Genomic DNA, 13,623 nt, shown 5'->3' on the forward strand with positions numbered 1-13,623 from the left:
TATCACCGCCAGCTACCAGGATTCGATCGTCCTCTCCGACGTTGATGTAGCCTTATCGGTACATCTCGTTGTGGTACTGTTCCACCGCGTGCCTGCGCGCCGCCTAGTGAGTCCAGGGTATCGTCAAATGCGTCCGGGCTATCGCCAAATTTCGAGTTTTTAATCGTTAGTCTGTAATCAAACTTATGTATGGGTCTGTATGTCGAACTCAACTACTATGGAGTATCTATCGCATTTCCCTTTCATTATGCTTGATTACTTCATGAATGCGTGCGATGCCTTTCGATTACTTTAAGCTAAACTACCCCTGCTAAATATTTAACAGGATGGTTAGACCAGCTGGCCGCCCGCGTGGCCGTGCCAACGATGCACCACCCCCGCCTCCGGAGTATATGGCGGGGATGATCCAACAGTTTGAGCTGAACCGCCAGTTTATGCAAGGGCTCATGGATCAGTTCCAAAGGCCGAACATGAACCAACCACAAGGCGTGACGCTGCAAGACTTCTGCCGTCTCAACCCTGCGATCTACCGCAGCTCAACTCAGCCTCTTGATGTTGATGACTGGCTCCGTGACATTTCTTATGAGCTAGAGTCTGCCAATGTGCCCCTGGCGAGCTATGTCAACTTTGCCGCCTACTTTCTGAAGGGTCCCGCTGCTCAATGGTGGGACAGCCACAGGCGCTCTCAGCCCGATGGAACTATCATCACTTGGGCAGAGTTCAAGGCTGCTTTCCGTGCTCGATACATTCCCCAGGGAATCATGGACCGGAAGAAGCGTGAGTTCCGCAACTTGGTCCAGGGCAACAAGACTGTGGATGCTTATCAGCGGGAATTTCTGGAATTATCTCGCTATGCTGAAGAAGACATTGCGACTGATGCACGCAGGCAGGAGAAGTTCCGTGAAGGCCTCCACCCTGATATCAAGCTGACACTCCTCGTTCAGGACTATGCTGATTTCGCCACCCTCGTGAACAAGGCTATTCAGGTTGAGACTGGTCTGCAGGAATACAAAGATAGCAGCAAGCGCAACCGTGACATGGGCTCATCTTCGGGCTCATCTGCACAGAAGCGGAAGATCTGGATTCCCAACAACATGTACCATGCACCTGCTCCTACTCCGAGGCCGTCCTATGCTGCACCTCGCCTGCCTCCTCCACCACCTAGGCAGCCGAGGCTTCCAGCTCCACCGCCTCGAGTTCCTCCTTCCCGTCCCGAGGACGGGCTGTGCTTCAAGTGTGGCCGTCCAGGTCACCGTGCTAGAGACTGCAGGCAGAATCAGAATCAGCTGGCACTTCCCGCAACTGGCCGTGGCAACAACCAGAACCGCAACTTCAACACTAAGCCTGCTTATGTTCGTGGTCAGGCCAACAACATTGATATGGGTCAAGCTCAAGACCAGCCTGCTACCGTGATGGGTACACTTCTCGTTAACTCAGTACCTGCTTCTGTATTGTTTGATACAGGAGCATCACATTCCTTTATGTCGGAAAATTTTGCATACATGCATGACATTAGGAGCGAAGAGATGAACATCCCGATAGTGGTAAACACCCCTGGGGGCGAATGCCGAACCTCTGTGGTTTGTCCCCATGTTCCAGTTGAAATTGAAGGATTAGAATTCCTTGCCAACCCCATCCTACTAAAGTCATCCAACATCGATCTCATATTGGGGATGGACTGGTTGAAAGCTCATACGGCATCGATCGTTTGTGCCACCAAAACCGTCCACCTCCTACACCCTTCAGATGAACTAGTAAGCTACCATGCTCATCTCGTCCGTAATGCTGAGGCACGGCTGTATGCCTTGAATGCATTAAATGCGTCGCCTCTTGAAGGGATTGAAAACATTCCAGTGGTCCGAGAGTTCCAAGATGTCTTTCCAGAAGAACTTCCGGGGATTCCCCCTGCTCGAGCTGTCGAGTTTGTCATTGACTTGGTACCCGGTACCACTCCTATTGCCAAGCATCCTTATAAAATGCCACCACATGAACTCCTTGAACTTAAGCAAGAAATTGACAACTCGCTCCGTCTGGGTTTCATCCGTCCGAGTTCCTCTGCTTGGGGAGCACCTTCTCTCTTTGTTAAGAAGAAGGATGGGACAAATCGATTGGTTCAAGACTATCGTCCTATCAACCAGGCCACTATTCAGAACAAATATCCTCTCCCGCGGATAAATGATTTGTATGATCAACTTGCTGGTTCCACCGTTTTCTCTAAGCTCGACTTGAGATTGGGATACCACCAGATCCGTGTTCGCAAGGAGGATATTCCAAAGACCGCCTTTGTTACTCGATATGGATCATACGAGTACACCGTCATGTCCTTCGGCTTAACCAATGCACCGGCAACTTTCTCTCGATTGATGAATTATATATTCATGGACTACCTCGACAAATTTGTCGTGGTATATCTGGATGATATTCTGGTGTTTTCAAAGAACAAAGAAGAGCATGCTGAACATCTTCGTCTTGTACTGGATAAGCTTCGGGAGCATAAACTCTATGCGAAGTATTCCAAATGTGAGTTCTGGCTAGACGAAGTGACTTACCTTGGTCATGTGATTTCCAAGGATGGTATTGCGGTCAACCCCGAACGAATTCAAGCTATTCTTGACTGGACTCCCCCAAAGAATGTCAAGCAAGTCAGAAGTTTTCTCGGACTCGCCAGCTATTGCCGTCGATTCGTCGAGAACTTCTCCAAGATTGCGAAGCCCTTAACTAACCTGCTTCACAAAGGTGTTAAGTATGAATGGACTGATAAATGTCAGGAAAGTTTCCAGGCACTCAAGGACAAACTGACGTCCGCTCCAGTACTTGCTCCTCCAGATACGAAAAGGGATTTCGTCATATACTGAGATGCTTCTCGTCAAGGGATAGGTTGTGTCCTAATGCAGGATCGCAAGGTGATCGCTTATGCTTCACGTCAACTGCGTGCTCATGAAGAGAACTACCCAGTTCATGATCTCGAGCTTGCCGCAGTCATTCATGCATTGAAGGAATGGCGACAATACCTAGTCGGTAATCGCTGTGAAATCTACACCGACCATCAAAGTTTGAAGTACTTGTTCACTCAACCGGAGCTGAACCTGCGTCAACAAAGATGGATGGAGCGTATAGCAGATTTTGACTGTAGTATATCATATACCCCTGGCAAGGCTAATGTAATGGCTGATGCCTTAAGTCGCAAGTCATACTGCAACCACCTCCAGGTTCATCAGGTTCACGATCGTCTGCAAGAGGAATTCCGTAAGCTGAACCTCCACATTGTTCCTCAGGGTTACCTTGTTCCCCCTCCTGAAGAGTATCAAAAGATGAACCTTCGTGTTGTTAATCAGGGTTCCCTCAGTAACCTAGTGGTTGAACCAGATCTTGTGAGCTCCATAAAGAATATACAAAACTTTGACGATGATGTCGACAGGATTAAGAGCTATATTGCGAAGGGTAAACCCTCCTTTTTCACTGTTGATGAAGGTGGCGCCTTGTATTTCAAGGGTCGCCTATTCGTTCCAAATAAGAAGGAAAATCTCAGGATGACTGGGAAGGTGATGGAAGAAGCTCATGACACACCATTGTCTATTCACCCGGGTAGTACCAAGATGTACCAAGACATCCGGCAAAGATTCTGGTGGCCCAATATGAAACAAGACATTGCACGCTATGTGGCAGAATGTGATATATGCCGGCGTATCAAAGCAGAACACCAAAAGCCTGCTGGAACTCTGCAACCTATCTCTATTCCCGAGTGGAAATGGGATCACGTTGAAATGGACTTCGTCACTGGTTTTCCCAGGTCTCAGAAAGGTAATGATGCTATTCTTGTCGTCATTGATCGACTATCCAAAGTTGCACATTTCCTGGCCGTCAAAGAAACGATTAATGCTAGTCAGCTGGCAGATCTTTATATGTCAAGAGTTGTTTCACTTCACGGTATTCCGTTGGTAATCAGTTCGGACCGTGGCAGCTTGTTTACTTCAAAATTCTGGGAAAGTTTTCAGAAGGCTATGGGGACTCATCTGTCCTTCAGCACTGCATTTCATCCTCAATCCTAGGGACAAGTTGAACGAGTCAACCAAATTCTTGAGGACATGCTTCGAGCTTGTGTCATTTCTTTCGGTAAGAAATGGGAGGAATCTCTCCCGTATGCCGAGTTCTCTTACAACAATAGCTATCAAGCTAGCCTGAAGATGGCCCCTTTCGAAGTATTGTATGGGCGAAGGTGTCGGACTCCTCTGAATTGGTCAGAAACTGGGGAACGATCACTCTTCGGTCCGGATATTATTCAACATGCCGAAGATCAAGTCCGCATTATTCATGAGAATCTGAAGGCTGCTCAGTCTCGTCAGAAGAGTCAGTATGACCGTCATCATCAAGATATGGTCTATCAACCTGGCGAAAAGGATTATCTTCGTGTCACACCAATGAGAGGTGCACACCGTTTCGGAATCAAGGGCAAGTTAGCTCCTCGTTATATTGGTCCTTTCACTGTTCTCGAAAGGCGTGGAAGAGTGGCTTATCAATTGGAACTGCCGACGAACCCTTCTCAGGTTCACGATGTCTTCCATGTTTCTCAGCTCCGTCGCTGCTTCAAGGACCCTATTCGAGCAGTGGATCACGATATGCTAGAGCTCCAACAAGACCTCTCTTATAAAGAGCACCCGGTCCGCATTCTCGACCAAGCTGAACGTAAGACTCGTCGCAAGGTCACCAAGTTCCTTAAGGTGCAGTGGTCAAATCACTCCGAAGATGAAGCCACTTGGGAACGCGAGGATCATCTTCGTGATGAATACCCCGGGCTCTTTCCCTCTACCTCTTAATTTTCGGGACGAGAATTCTTGTTAGTAGGGGAGAATTGTGACATCCTCGACTTTTGCTACAGTAGTGATTGTAATTAAGCTACAGTGATCAACCGCTAATGATGCCACGTCATCGAATTCCCATCTCCGACCCGCGTGGATTCGCGTCTGTCCGGATCGATGATTTGAAAGCAAAGGAAAGCACTTTATCGGTTCATTACAAGTATTAAAAGGATATATATATAAAAGGAAAGTATTAAAGAAATAATAATGATGAAAGAAAGAAAGAAAACTGAAAGAAAGAAATAATAAAAAAAGGAAAAAGGTAAAACAAAACAAAACAAACAAAAAAAAAGAAGGAAGAAAGCCCCCCCAGCCGGCCCAACTGGGCCAAGTGGCCCAGCCGGCCTTCCCAAACCCTAGCGCGCCCCTCCCCTGGCGACCAGACCCTCCTCCCCTCGCCAAACTCCCTCCCTTTCCCACACCGCCGCCAGCCACCCCCCCTCGTGGGGGGCCCCACCCCACGCGCCATCTCCTCCCCCTCTCTCGGCCCCCCACCTCACGAGAGCCCCCCCACCACCCGAGATCCCGTCGCCCCCCTCTGCCCCTCTCGCCTCTCCGTCCCACGTCGCCTCCACCTCGCCCCTCTCCCTCCCCAGCCGGCGGCCACTCCTCCCGCCGGCAGCCCCCCCGGCGGCCACTCCTCCTCCCACCGGCGGCCCCCCTCGGTCCCCCTCACCACGCCGACGAGCCGCCCTCCCACGGCTCCTCTCCTCCCCCGGCGGCCCCGCCCCTCACGACCTCCTTCCTCCCGCCGGCGGCCTCCTCTCCCCACGGCCGCCTCCCTCCACCGACCATCCTCTCCCGGCGGCCCCCCCACCTCTCGGCCTCCACCCCGCCGGCAGGGGCGCCGGCCACCTCGCCCCCCCCATCTCGGCGGCCGGCCCCTTCCGGGAGGTCCATCTCCGGCGGCCCTCTCTACGGTGGCCGCCCCTCACCGTCGGCGGCTCCATCTCCGGGGGGCCCTCCTCACCGGCTCCTCCTCGCCGGCACACCCGTCTCCACCGTCATCTTCGTGCGAACTCCGGCTTCACCGGGCCGTCACGTCACCGTCGGTGAGCCCCTCCTCGGGCTCCTCCCACCGTGTCGATCTCCTCGCTGTCCCGGTTCCGTTTCGGCAAACGGGGCCTCGATCCGTCGACGGTGGACTCCGGTAGGAGGATTTGAACTTTCGGTTCTTCTATGGAGTTAGAGAGAGTTCTCTGTCTCTGTTAACAGAGAGAGAGAGATGAGTGTTGAGAGAAAAGAAAAAAGAAATATAAACAGAGGTTGTATTCCGTATGTATGTATGAGATGTGATGTATGTATTTGCGTATATGGGTATTAGAGGAATACGGTATTTGAATGGTTAGGTATCTAATAAAAATAAAATGTGAATTTGGCCTTAGGTCACTTACCGGTGGGGCCAGTGCACCCGCTGTCTATGACAGGGAGGCCCCACACGGTAGTTAATATAAATAATAATAATAATAATAATAATAATGTTTTATTAAATAAAGAAATAGATATATTAGTTAAAATAATTAATTAACATAATTAGAGAATGACACGTGGGTCCCTCGTTGAATTAATCTGATTAATAAATAATTAATCTTAATAAAAACTTGTGCCTATGACGTTCGGGACCCGCTGGTCAGTTGACCGGTCAAATGTGATGTCAGCCTGACATCGCGATGATGTCATAATAGGATTTTACTAAATCTTTTAAATCTGTTTTTAATTCTTAAATAATTAATAAAACTTTAAAAATTAATATTAAATAATCCGTAAGTCAGATCGAAATAATTTCAACATGAAAGTTGATCAGCAAAGCGAGACGAACCCGGATGCACGGTCCATTCGTCTGTCACGCGTCCCTAGCATAGCAAACATGGAACTTTTCCATCGTTTCCAGTGTAACCGGTAGTAGCCCGAGACCGGGAAACTATCGTCAGATAATCTTCCGACCCGTCTATGACGGATGTTGCTGCGTTAGCTCATGTCTAGCCTGCATATTTCCATGTCATCCTTTGTGTTGCATCGGTGCTATTATTTATTGTTTCTTCCCCCTCTTCTTACCGGTAGACCCCGAGACTGACGCTGCTGCCGGGTACATCTACGACCCTGCCGATCAGTCCTTTGCCGCAGAGCAGCAAGGCAAGCAAACTCCCCTTGATCATTCCTATATCGCCTATGTCTTTCTTCCTACTGCTTGCATTAGTATTTTGCTACTGTTGTAGTTAGCTCCTATATCTGATGCATAGCCTGTTTTTGATGAACTGCTACTTTCAGTCCTGTACCTTTAATATGCTTAGTATAGGTGGAGCAGTCATCCCCTTTGACCCCGTAGATCAGTTGCCCCGCTTGTTTTCAATTCTCGATCTCTGATCGACGAGCCAGACCCGACACAGCACATTCACCCCCCTTCATTGTACGACGCTACAGGGATACTGTCGGGTACCGAGGGTGACACCTCACTAAGTACTCCTGATGATATCTCTGTAGTATAGCTAGTCGGTCGTGGTTATCGAGGGTGATTCCTCTTCCACCATTCCCGATGACGCCTCTGTCGTGCAACCCCGCGAGTGTGGGACCCCCGAGGGTGATTCCTCTAAGCCCACCTTGACGGGTACATCGTTCGAAATCCAACGAGGGTGATTCCTCGGATTCCCCCCGATGTTACAACCACACAGTTACTCGACCATGTTACTGGGTTCATGGGTGATTAGTTGTAAGACGGGTGGATTCCCGCGAGACTGTGTTGCTGGCCTAATTAAAAATGCTAATGGATTTGGGTATTTGATCTGGGTTGGTCGGAGACCTTTTCGCACTAACCGGCTACGCGGGAAGAATTATGGGTACTCGACGTCGCGGTATCAGCCGAAGCTTTTCAGATGCCAGCAGTGTAGCGGCGCGCGCCCGAGTGGTCCCGAGATGCATCGCGCTTGTGATTAAGGGATGCTAGGACTGACGTCGGCCGCCCACGCCACGTGCAGGAGCGTGAAGGGGAACTGGGCCCATGAACCCTTTGTGCTTAGGATTTAGACCGGCGGGCTGGCCTCTCTGATTAGTCTTAGGTGGGGCTGCGACGTGTCGATATTCCGAGGCCGGGTAGGACCCAGAAAAGTATGTCCGGCCAGAGTGTTATCGAGTGTGACGGGACATGTGGTGCACCCCTGCAGGGATGAAAATTAACTATTCGGATAGCCGTGTCCACGGTTACAAGAAGACTTGGAGTTGTGCCCCGATCTTTTCCAACTACAATTGTTACTTAACTGGAATTAGTTTGCCTCGGGATTGCTTCCTCGCAGGGAGTCGAGGGAGGATCTTTAGGCGTGACCTCACTTTAATATTGCTGCAACAATATGACTATATATGTGTTACCCCCTGTTCTACTCTCGTCTATTGCTGCAAGACCCTGAAGATGCTAGTCTTCGATAGGACTAGGCCTTCTCTCTCTATTCTCGCATTGCTGCAGTCAGTCCACATATAACCCCCCCTTCTTTGATACTGATGCATAATTAGAATAGTTCTGATGTAAGACTTGCGAGTACTTTGGATGAGTACTCACCGCTGCTTTGCTCCCCCCTTGTCCCCTTGATCCGCTTGCTGCGACCAGATGATGAAGCCCAGGAGATGGAGGTCCCCGCCGCCGACGACTGCTACCCCGACGGTGCCTACTACTACGTGGAGGCCGCTGATGATCAGGAGTAGTTAGGAGGTTCCCAGGCAGGAGGCCTCGCCTCGTTCGATCGTTGTATATTTTGTGCTAGCCTTCTCTAAGGCACCCCATGTTTTATGTCTGTACTCAGATATTTGTTGCTTCCGCTGACTCGTGTGTTTATCGAGCTTTCGTATTCTAGCCCTCGAGGCCCCTGGCTTGTAATATGAAGCTGATGTTATTTTATTTGTGTCTAGAGTTGTGTTGTGATATCTCCCCGTGAGTCCTTGGGTTTGATCGTACGCATTTGCGTGTATGATTAGCGTACGATTAAGCCGAGGGCGTCACACACCTAGTCCAGGTTTATCGCCCATTTGAGACTGAACCCGCACGTAAGTCTGGCCGAAGTTTCCGCTACGACCTCAAATGACGTGCATAGGGTTCCCAAGCCCACCATCCAGGTGCCACTTGGTACACCGTGCCTCTGCCTACCACATCATAGCCCACCTCTAAGGTCAGCACTATGCACGGCCTCCAGCATGCCTACAAACACCAGAAACTACTTGCAACTCGTGGACCGAGTACTAGGCGATTAATAAGTCGAGAGGGTCCATTGGTTTTGGGCCCAATGTATGGTAGGAGCTAGTCTTGGATTACATACACGGAACTCAATTCCTAAGAACGGCTCCAATGAGACAACCCGCCATGTACTCCTACACAACCTCTCATCGGTACCTTTACCAAATCATGTTCAACACTTAACCATTGTTACCAGAACACATATATTCCCTCCAGTCCATCACGAGATGAAACAGCCTGACACAACTCTAAGCATAGCAAGCATAGCAGGTAAGCACATCATGGCTCAAACATCTACGAGGTATGCTAGGTTGCAAGCTTTAGCTATTCACTGTGACAAGGACAGGTCATGCAAAGGAAATAGGTTCAACTACCGAGGCAAAAGCATTTATTATGATGTGTCCTAATGCAATAAATTAGAGGAGGAGTGAGAACATGGGATTATATTAGTATGATCAAAACGGGTGCTTGCCATGTTGCTCGGTAGGGGAATATATCTCTTTAGTCGGGTAATCGAAGGTATCCGGTGGAGTAGGGCCTACCGAATTAAACAACAACAATCAATACATTTCAAGTGCGACAATATGATGCATGATCATGGCATGAAAATGAAATGTGACATGGGCTAATATAGCTACCATTTCTTTAGTTGAAGCTGTTTTGAATCAAAGTTCAAATATCATTTGAAATAAGGTATTTTTCAAATACCCTTTTAATTGATTTGACCCGATGCTCAGGTATAACTTGTTTTATCATGTAGGAAAATAGCATCATTGAATTCCTTAGATTTTTCTGATCAATTTTCATATATAAATTATTTTGATGTGAGTTACAGATTAATTTATATGGATTTTTGAAGTTTTAAACTATTCCTGCAATTATTTTTATTACAGATTTCTATTTATTGCGCCAGCATAACATCAGCACAGCATCAGCTCGGCTCACTAGCCGTTGCAAGTCAAACCTGACCAGTGGGACCCACTGGTTAGTGTCTCTAGCTTAAATCAAATTAAGAAATAAGTTAATTAGCTAATTAATAGATCTGGACCCACATGTCACTGTCTGTTTAATAATTAATAAATTATTTATATTTCTTTAAATTCATATAATTAATCCACGGGCTGGCCCCACATCTCATAGGCTTAGGGGGTCAAACCCACCGGCTGTGAGGTCAAACTCATCGGCGACGAGCCTCCGACGACTAGAGGAACGGCGGAGGGCTTCGAAAACGTATCTCCGGCGACCAAATGTACGGCGGAGAGCACCTTAAGAACGGTTGCACGCCCTCGAGTCCATTTCTGCAAGTCTCGAGAGTTGAAGAGGCCAAGGTTGACACCTGCGACGAGCTCTGCGGCTGCCGGAGCTCGGGCCTCGTCGAGGTCATCGATCCAGGTTTCAAAACGCGTGAGGCTTGGCTCCTAAAGTGCCTACACGACGAGCTAAAGCTTCTGGTCGCCTTAGAATTACCAGCCGTTCACCGCAGCGTCACCGGCGACGAACTCCCCGGTGGATCTCGTCGGGCTCCGGTGGAATCGACGGCTACTGCTAGGGAGAGAAGGGGAAAAATATGGGATGTGATCCTCAGCTCGCATGGAGGCCAGGTGCGTCGAAAGCTAGCTCAGGGACGGCTTGGAGATGACGAATCTACATCGGCGAGCTCGGTGGCCGGAGGTTGAAGACGACGGTTTGACGGCGTTCCACGAGATCTCGGCGTCTTGTGGCTTGCTGGAGAGGAAGAGATCGTCGAGGCGAAGCTATTGCGCGACTCAGAGGCAGGGATGAGCGGCCGGAGCAAGCTGGCGACAGTGAGCTCAACCGGCGAGCATGGCGGCCGAGAGGAGAGGAGGGGAGAGGGGAAATGGCAAGGTGAGAGTGATGGGGATGGCTTCGAGGAGGTTTATCCGCGTTGCCAGTGCGACGGAGAGAGCCAGGCAGGCACGCAGCTGCGTACTGCTGCCAGAGGAAGCGGCGACCACCTCCTCCTTTGCCGATTGGCAAAGGTGCAAGACTACAGGAGGGGAGTTGGGCTGGGCCTCGGCGACAGGTAAGCCTCTTCCCCCCTTTTTCTTTTTATTTCTTTTCTCTTTTGGTAATTCTGACATTTGTTTTATTTATTTTTGGCTCCAGACTATTCCTAAAACATTGAATATATTTGTGGGGGGGTTTATTTGGAATATTTCCAAGCTCCACAAAATAACTCAACATTTTATAACAATTAAAATAGTTATAGCTATTTATTTTGGCATTTCAGTGACCTTCTTGGATTAATTTAAATGTGAAAATTGTTTGAAAAAAAAATAATCATTCGTGAAATATAGTTGTCAAAATTTATCACAAAGGATGAGCTTTTATGAAGGCCATTTTGGGTTCATTGAAAATACACATCATTTGAATTTTTTAATTAGGGTGAGGTGCTAGGGTTTATTTAATCCCCATTTCATTTTTAATGCAAAATAAAATATGAATCACAATCAAGCTAAACACCAAGTAGTAAATCTAGGGATGTGAGAGGGCCATTTTCTTATTGTACAATAATGTAAGGTACAATAGCATTATCATTTGGATGCATGTGTCGTGGGATGGAACCCCGTAGTAAGAGAGAAAATGAGGTTTGATCTAGCGAAACACAAAAGCATGACACAAGATGTATACAGGTTTAGGCCCCTCGCACTTGAGGTAAAAATCATAGTCTTATTCTCTTGAGTGATTATTCTTGCATACGAGTAAGATGTTACAAAGGTTCCGAACCCGTAACCAGGTACTGAAGGGTTGCTTGTATAGAGTTCGCTATCCCTTTGCATGGTACATTACAAGTGAGTTTGAGTTAGAGAGAGGGGTGGGGGAGCGAGAGGGAGAGGGAGAGGGAGAGAGAGAGCTACTGCTATGGATCTGTGAGGGCACGGCGTGTGAGCTTGTGGCCCTATCATAGCTCTTCTGGCATCCTCAATAGGAGACTCACACAAACTCTCTTTTTGCAGCACATGCACACTCAAAACCAAATACTTGCACCAAACGCGGGCAAGAGGGTTGTCAAGCCCCTTGAACTCTTTACTTGCAAGGATTAAATACTAGATAGATAATATAAATATAAAAGTAAAAATAATAAATAAGTTGAAGCAAGGTACTTTTAAGGTCTTAGTAAATATGTTTAAGTAGACATGGGGGGCATAGTTTTCGCGAGAGGCTTCTCTTTCAAACATAGCGTACGGTGGGTAAACAAATTACTATTGGGCAATTAACAAAATAGTGCATAGTTATGACATGTTATTTAAGGCAATGATCATGTATATAGGCATCACGTTCCTAAACAAGTAGACCCACTCCTGCCTGCATCTACTACTATTACTCCAATCATCGACCGCTATCCAGCATGCATCTAGGATATTAAGTATAAAACAAGTAATGCTTGGAGAAAGGTGACATGATGTAGACAAAGTAAGACCAGTAATAAGTTTAGACCCCCATAGTTTTCTCCTTAATGGCAACAATACAAATACGTGTCATGTCCCTTACCGTCACTGGGATTGAGCACCGCAAGATTGAACCCATTAGAACACACCAATCCCATTGAAGATAAATCAATCTAGTTGGCCAAACAAAACCGATAGATCGGAGAGAAACACGAAGCTATAAAAATCATGCATACAGAATTCAGAGAAGACTGAGTTAATATTCGTAAATAATATGATCATAAAACCAAAATTCATCAAATCCCAACAAAAGCACCATAAAAGAGGATTACATCGGACAGAGCACCATGAGAATCGCTTTGAACATTTTATTGAAGATCAAAGAGAAAAAAGAAGACATATAGGTACTAACTATGGACCCGTAGGTGTGTGGTGGATACTCACACATCATCATGGAGGCATCAAGGTTTATGTAGAAGGCCTCCATGAACGATTCCCCCTCCGGTAGGGCACCAAAAAAGGTCTCTAGATGGGATCACGGCGGAACAATGACTCACAACGGCGAAAAAAGTGTTTCGGCTGTCTCTCTGTTGGTTTCCCCATTTTAGAGAATTTATGGGGGTGGAATTAGGTTAGATGGAGAAACTAGGGGTCCAGAAGGCATCAGGGCATGCCTACCCTTGTAGGCGTGATAACCCACAAGTATATGGGATCGCGATAGTTTTCGAGGGTAGAGTATTCAACCCAAATTTATAGATTAGAAACAAGGGGCGCCAAAGAATATTTGCAGGTATTAGCAGCTGAGTTGTCAATTCAACCACACTTGGAGGTTTAGTATCTATAGGACAGTGATGAGTAGCACAATAATATGATAGTTTTGATAGCAACGGTAAGAATAGCAGCAGTAACGGTAATAGTAGCAGCAATAACGGGAAGAATGCTAGCAGTTTTGTAGCAGTTGTAAGAGCAGTAGCAACAGTAGTAACTTAGCAAGCTCAATATGTGCAAAACTCCTAGGCACTCGATCCATGATGTTACTGGATAATATTCATCATATAACAGTCACAACATAGGCCGACACAGAACTAGCTCCCGTTCATCGATATAATGTAGGCATGTATTCCGAAAATAGTCATATGTG

The sequence above is a fragment of the Hordeum vulgare genome, chromosome 4H, assembly GCF_904849725.1.
Source record: "Hordeum vulgare subsp. vulgare chromosome 4H, MorexV3_pseudomolecules_assembly, whole genome shotgun sequence".
NCBI classification, from domain to species: domain Eukaryota; kingdom Viridiplantae; phylum Streptophyta; class Magnoliopsida; order Poales; family Poaceae; genus Hordeum; species Hordeum vulgare.